The sequence below is a fragment of the Zonotrichia albicollis genome, unplaced genomic scaffold, assembly GCF_047830755.1.
Source record: "Zonotrichia albicollis isolate bZonAlb1 unplaced genomic scaffold, bZonAlb1.hap1 Scaffold_136, whole genome shotgun sequence".
In the NCBI taxonomy this organism is placed as follows: Eukaryota; Metazoa; Chordata; class Aves; order Passeriformes; family Passerellidae; genus Zonotrichia; species Zonotrichia albicollis.
In genome coordinates this window covers 100,001-107,500 of record NW_027428355.1, presented here as the reverse complement: position 1 = coordinate 107,500, position 7,500 = coordinate 100,001, and positions in this window count along the sequence as shown.

The window sequence follows — 7,500 nt, the reverse complement described above, 5'->3', positions numbered from 1 at the left end:
GGTAGACCTGTTGTCCTAGAGCACTGGGTAGACCAGGTGTCGCGGGCCCCGGGGTAGACCTGGTGTCCCAGGGCCCGGGGTAGACCTGGTGTCCCGTTCCCCGGGGTAGACCTGGTGTCCTGGGACCATGGGTAGACCTGGTGTCGCGGGCCCCGGGGTAGACCTGTTGTCCCAGGGCCCGGGGTAGACCTGGTGTCCCGGGCGCCAGGGTAGACCTGGTTTCCGAGGGCCCTGGGTAGACCTGGTGTCCCGTTCCCCGGGGTAGACCTGGTGTCCTGGGACCATGGGTAGACCTGGTGTCCCGTTCCCCGGGGTAGACCTGGTGTCCCGGGGCCCGGGGTAGACCTGGTGTCCCGGGCCCCGGGGTAGACCTGGTGTCCCGTTCCCCGGGGTAGACCTGGTGTCAGAGGGCCCCGGGGTAGACCTGTTGTCCCAGGGCCCGGGGTAGACCTGGTGTCCCGTTCCCCGGGGTAGACCTGGTGTCCGAGGGCCCTGGGTAGACCTGGTGTCCCGTTCCCCGGGGTAGACCTGGTGTCCCGTTCCCCGGGGTAGACCTGGTGTCAGAGGGCCCCGGGGTAGACCTGTTGTCCCAGGGCACGGGGTAGACCTGGTGTCCCGGGCGCCAGGGTAGACCTGGTGTCCGAGGGCCCTGGGTAGACCTGGTGTCCGAGGGCCCTGGGTAGACCTGGTGTCCCAGGGCCCGGGGTAGACCTGGTGTCCCGGGGCCCGGGGTAGACCTGGTGTCCCAGGGCCCGGGGTAGACCTGGTGTCCCGTTCCCCGGGGTAGACCTGGTGTCCTGGGACCATGGGTAGACCTGGTGTCCCGTTCCCCGGGGTAGACCTGGTGTCCCGTTCCCCGGGGTAGACCTGGTGTCCCGGGCCCCGGGGTAGACCTGGTGTCCCGTTCCCCGGGGTAGACCTGGTGTCAGAGGGCCCCGGGGTAGACCTGTTGTCCCAGGGCCCGGGGTAGACCTGGTGTCCCGTTCCCCGGGGTAGACCTGGTGTCCGAGGGCCCTGGGTAGACCTGGTGTCCCGTTCCCCGGGGTAGACCTGGCGTCCCGGGCCCCGGGGTAGACCTGGTGTCCCGTTCCCCGGGGTAGACCTGGTGTCAGAGGGCCCCGGGGTAGACCTGTTGTCCCAGGGCCCGGGGTAGACCTGGTGTCCCGTTCCCCGGGGTAGACCTGGTGTCCGAGGGCCCTGGGTAGACCTGGTGTCCCAGGGCCCGGGGTAGACCTGGTGTCCCGTTCCCCGGGGTAGACCTGGTGTCCGAGGGCCCTGGGTAGACCTGGTGTCGCGGGCCCCGGGGTAGACCTGTTGTCCTAGAGCACTGGGTAGACCAGGTGTCGCGGGCCCCGGGGTAGACCTGGTGTCCCAGGGCCCGGGGTAGACCTGGTGTCCCGTTCCCCGGGGTAGACCTGGTGTCCTGGGACCATGGGTAGACCTGGTGTCGCGGGCCCCGGGGTAGACCTGGTGTCCCAGGACCATGGGTAGACCTGGTGTCCCAGGGCCCGGGGTAGACCTGGTGTCCCGTTCCCCGGGGTAGACCTGGTGTCCTGGGACCATGGGTAGACCTGGTGTCCCGGGCCCCGGGGTAGGCCCTGGGACACCAGGTCTACCCCGGGGAACGGGACAGCAGGTCTACCCCGAGTCCCGGGACAACAGGTCTACCCGGCGCTCGAGGACACCGGGTCTACCCCGGCGCCCGGGACACCAGGTCTACCCCGGTCCCTGGGACACCAGGTCTACCCGGCGCTCGAGGACACCAGGTCTACCCCGGAGCCCGGGACACCAGGTCTACCCCGGCCCCCGGGACACCAGGTCTACCCCCGAGCCCGGGACACCAGGTCTACCCCGGCCCCTGGGACACCAGGTCTACCCCGGCCCCTGGGACACCAGGTCTACCCCGGAGCCCGGGACACCAGGTCTACCCCGGCCCCTGGGACACCAGGTCTACCCCGGAGCCCGGGACACCAGGTCTACCCCGGTCCCCGGGACACCAGGTCTACCCAGCGCTCTAGGACAACAGGTCTACCCCGGCGCCCGGGACACCAGGTCTACCCAGGGCTCTAGGACAACAGGTCTACCCCGGCGCCCGGGATACCAGGTCTACCCAGGGCTCTAGGACAACAGGTCTACCCCGCTTCTGGCCCCTGGGACACCAGGTCTACCCCGTCTTGTGCCGAAGACACCAGGTCTACCCCGGAGCCCGGGACACCAGGTCTACCCCGGCGCCCGGGACACCAGGTCTACCCCGGAGCCCGGGACACCAGGTCTACCCCGGCCCCCGGGACACCAGGTCTACCCCGGAGCCCGGGACACCAGGTCTACCCCGGCGCCCGGGACACCAGGTCTTCCCCGTCTTGTGCCGAAGACACCAGGTCTACCCCGGAGCCCGGGACACCAGGTCTACCCCGGCGCCCGGGACACCAGGTCTACCCCGGAGCCCCGGACACCAGGTCTACCCCGGCCCCCGGGACACCAGGTCTACCCCGGAGCCCGGGACACCAGGTCTACCCCGGCGCCCGGGACACCAGGTCTACCCCGGAGCCCCGGACACCAGGTCTACCCCGGCCCCCGGGACACCAGGTCTACCCCGGAGCCCCGGACACCAGGTCTACCCCGGCCCCCGGGACACCAGGTCTACCCCGGAGACCCGGACACCAGGTCTACCCCGGCGCCCGGGACACCAGGTCTACCCCGGCGCCCGGGACACCAGGTCTACCCCGGAGCCCCGGACACCAGGTCTACCCCGGCGCCCGGGACACCAGGTCTACCCCGGAGACCCGGACACCAGGTCTACCCCGGCGCCCGGGACACCAGGTCTACCCCGGAGCCCCGGACACCAGGTCTACCCCGGCCCCCGGGACACCAGGTCTACCCCGGAGACCCGGACACCAGGTCTACCCCGGAGCCCGGGACACCAGGTCTACCCCGGCGCCCGGGACACCAGGTCTACCCCGGAGCCCCGGACACCAGGTCTACCCCGGCCCCCGGGACACCAGGTCTACCCCGGAGACCCGGACACCAGGTCTACCCCGGCCCCCGGGACACCAGGTCTACCCCGGGCTCTAGGACAACAGGTCTACCCCGCTTCTGGCCGGAGACACCAGGTCTACCCCGTCTTGTGCCGCAGACACCAGGTCTACCCCGTCTCGGGCCGGGGACACCAGGTCTACCCCGTCTCTGGCCGCGGACAGCCGGTCTACCCCGTCTCGGTCCGGGGACACCAGGTCTGCTGGCTCTCGGGCCGGGGACACCAGGTCTTCTCCGGATCTGGCGGGACACCAGGTCTACCCCGGTCCCTGGGACACCAGGTCTACCCCGGCGCCCGGGACACCAGGTCTACCCCGGAGCCCGGGACACCAGGTCTACCCCGGCGCCCGGGACACCAGGTCTACCCCGGAGCCCGGGACACCAGGTCTACCCCGGCGCCCGGGACACCAGGTCTACCCCGGAGCCCGGGACACCAGGTCTACCCCGGAGCCCGGGACACCAGGTCTACCCCGGCGCCCGGGACACCAGGTCTACCCCGGAGCCCCGGACACCAGGTCTACCCCGGCGCCCGGGACACCAGGTCTACCCCGGAGACCCGGACACCAGGTCTACCCCGGCGCCCGGGACACCAGGTCTACCCCGGAGCCCCGGACACCAGGTCTACCCCGGCCCCCGGGACACCAGGTCTACCCCGGCGCCCGGGACACCAGGTCTACCCCGGAGCCCGGGACACCAGGTCTACCCCGGCGCCCGGGACACCAGGTCTACCCCGGAGCCCCGGACACCAGGTCTACCCCGGCCCCCGGGACACCAGGTCTACCCCGGAGACCCGGACACCAGGTCTACCCCGGCCCCCGGGACACCAGGTCTACCCCGGGCTCTAGGACAACAGGTCTACCCCGCTTCTGGCCGGAGACACCAGGTCTACCCCGTCTTGTGCCGCAGACACCAGGTCTACCCCGTCTCGGGCCGGGGACACCAGGTCTACCCCGTCTCTGGCCGCGGACAGCCGGTCTACCCCGTCTCGGTCCGGGGACACCAGGTCTGCTGGCTCTCGGGCCGGGGACACCAGGTCTTCTCCGGATCTGGCGGGACACCAGGTCTACCCCGGTCCCTGGGACACCAGGTCTACCCCGGCGCCCGGGACACCAGGTCTACCCCGGAGCCCGGGACACCAGGTCTACCCCGGCGCCCGGGACACCAGGTCTACCCCGGAGCCCGGGACACCAGGTCTACCCCGGCGCCCGGGACACCAGGTCTACCCCGGCGCCCGGGACACCAGGTCTACCCCGGAGACCCGGACACCAGGTCTACCCCGGCCCCCGGGACACCAGGTCTACCCCGGAGACCCGGACACCAGGTCTACCCCGGCGCCCGGGACACCAGGTCTACCCCGGCGCCCGGGACACCAGGTCTACCCCGGAGCCCCGGACACCAGGTCTACCCCGGCCCCCGGGACACCAGGTCTAGCCCGGAGACCCGGACACCAGGTCTACCCCGGCCCCCGGGACACCAGGTCTACCCCGGAGCCCGGGACACCAGGTCTACCCCGGCCCCTGGGACACCAGGTCTACCCCGGCCCCTGGGACACCAGGTCTACCTCGCGCCGGCGGGACTTAGTCAAATAGCGGCGGGTGCCGGGTAGACCTGTTGTCTCGGCCGGCTGCGGAAGTTCACCAAGGGGTCGCTGTTGTCGGCTGCCTCCGGCTACCTCATCGTAGGCTGCGGCCTGAGGCGGCGCCCCTTCCCGGTCGATCTCCCTCGGTCCTCTTGGAGGCCTCGGCGGCTTGGGACTTATCTGCCCGTATTATGGGAGCGAGGTGACGGGCCGCATCCCCGTAGGTTGGCTGAGGCTGTGCCTACGTTTCAGGCGGAGAGGAGCAGCCGCACTCAGGTGGCCGGCAAAGGGAAAAAGCCAGTGTTCCGCCTAGCCGGGGCGAGTCTCCTTGTGGCTCGGCTCCGGCTCCCGTCCCTCCCGGGGAAGTTGGCACAGTGAGAGCGAGGCCGAGAGAGAAGGGCTGAGAAAAGACGGACCGGATCCCCCCGAGAGACCGAGAGAGAAGGGCTGCGAGCGGAGGGGCCGGTTCCCCCGGGAGGCCGAGAGATAGAGAGAAGGGGCCGGATTCCCCCCGGGATGCCGAGAGAGAAGGGCTGCCGAGCGGAGGGGCCGGATTCCCCCCGGGATGCCGAGAGAGAAGGGCTGCCGAGCGGAGGGGGCCGGTTTCCCCCGGGATGCCGAGAGAGAAGGGCTGCCAGCGGGGAGGGGCCGGTTTCCCCCGGGATGCCGAGAGAGAAGGGCTGCCGAGCGGAGGGGCCGGATCTCCCCCCGGGATGCCGAGAGAGAAGGGCTGCCGAGCGGAGGGGCCGGATCTCCCCCCGGGATGCCGAGAGAGAAGGGCTGCCGAGCGGAGGGGCCGGATCTCCCCCCGGGATGCCGAGAGAGAAGGGCTGCCGAGCGGAGGGGCCGGATCTCCCCCCGGGATGCCGAGAGAGAAGGGCTGCCGAGCGGAGGGGCCGGATCTCCCCCCGGGATGCCGAGAGAGAAGGGCTGCCGAGCGGAGGGGCCGGTTTCCCCCCGGGATGCCGAGAGAGAAGGGCTGCCGAGCGGAGGGGCCGGATCTCCCCCCGGGATGCCGAGAGAGAAGGGCTGCCGAGCGGAGGGGCCGGATCCCCCCGGGATGCCGAGAGAGAAGGGCTGTGAAAGGCGATTCGAGAGAGCCGCTTGGCGGGCGAGGCGGCGGCGCCTCGTCCCTTTTGTGCCTGGCCTTAAGCCGGGGCCCACTCGGCGGGCACTGTTTCGGGCCGTCCGCCCGCCCGGTGAAGCTGCGGAGCCGGGGTCGGGGCGCCCCGTCCCCGGGCCGCCTCGTTGAAGCCGTCCCCCTTCCTCGGCCTTAAGCCGGGGACCCGCGTTGGCGGGCGGAGTTTTTCGGAGTTGACGGACCCGGCACCCGACAGAGAGAGAGAGAGAGAGAGAGATTCCGAGAGCCCCCCGGACCTTTCCCGGGCGAGGCGGCGGCGCCTCGTCCACCTCGGTCGTGGGCGCATCGACCGAGCCCCTTGGGCCGGGCGGGCTGGGTTGCCACGCGGGTCCGCGTTTTTTCTTTTTTTTCCGCGGTTTAGGCGCGCCGGTGCGCGGGCAGAGAGTGGGGGCGCCCGCCCGGCCTCCGCGGATTTTTCTCTGGCGGCCTTAAGCCGCGGCACCGAGGAGCCGTTGCGACGAAGGCGCGCGCGGGCCACGTCGGCGAGAGAGAAGGGAGCGAGCGGGATGTCTGGGGCTCCGTGGGGGAGTGAGACTCGTAACTCGCCCCCGCGGGTGCCTCCGGCGTCCCGGGCCCGCGGCCCCCGTGGCTAGCACGGGTCGCTGCGAACGCCGCCTCCATGTGCCTTTTTGTCGTGCCGTTCCTCCGGCTATTTTTTTTCCGGAAAGGGAAAGCCGGCCGCCGGCGGCGCGCGGTCCGGTGGCACGTATTTCTCGCACGCTCGGCCGGGTTCCCCGGGCCGGAAGGGGAAGCCGAGTCCCCCCGGCCTGGCGGGCCAGCCCAGTCCCAGTCCTGCCGTTGCCTAGCCGAGAAGGGAATCCGTTGGCGCCCGCGGGCGGGCGGGCGGGTGGCGGCACCCCCCGCGCTCCTCCTCTGCCGCGAGCGCTCCGCAGGCGGGGCTGGGCGGCCGTCGCCCCGTTGTCCCAGGACCGTGGCCGTGGGGGGGCCGTCGTCGTCGCCGTCGTCGGCGCGGCTCCTTCCTCGGCCGCACTCGATCGATGAGGCTTTTCGGGTGGCGTCGGAGAGGGCCCCCGGCCGGCCGGCTCTCCTTCCGGGGCTTCTCTGTCGCGGGGAAGTCACGGCGGGGGTGTCCGCTGCTCGGGCAGGGCGGTCTCCTTTTCCAGTTCGCTTCCCGTCGCAGGCGAGGTGTCGCCCCTCCCGCTGCCGGGGAGGGCGGCTTTACCGACCCCAGCTGTGTGACGGCCGCGTGGCCCCGCTAGCCTACAGGTGTCCTTCGAAAACCACGCGAGGTGCCGGTGCCGGCCCCGGTCCGGGTTAGCGCCCCGTGGGTGCCGGCCGCGAGCAGCGCCGGGCGGCGGTGCGGTTGGAGCTGAGCCGCGGGTCATGGATGGCGAGAGAGAAGAGAGGGCGAAAACGACCCGAGAACCGATGGGGCGCGGACGGGGGAGCAGAGCCCGATCCGCGCGCTCCTTTGCCGTTCCGCCGCCTGCTGCAGAGCGAGCCGCCCCGGCCGAAAAGGGGGCCTCGGTGTCCGGGCCGCGCCCGCCTCGTCGGGTCGCTGTCTCCTCTAGCACGTCCGGTGCTTTCCGCGCGGCCCGGTGGGGGGACGCGTCGGACGGGGTTCGCTCCCCGCGAGCGGGCCCCGCTCGGCCCAACCTCGCCGGCGGCCGGTCGCTCGCCGGCGACCGGTCGGCGGGCGGGGTGGTTCGGCTTCGGTGGGGCGGGTCAGCCCCGGCCGAGCCCCCCGTTCCGCGCGCCGCGCGCCGTGACTTCCAGCGCGAAGGCC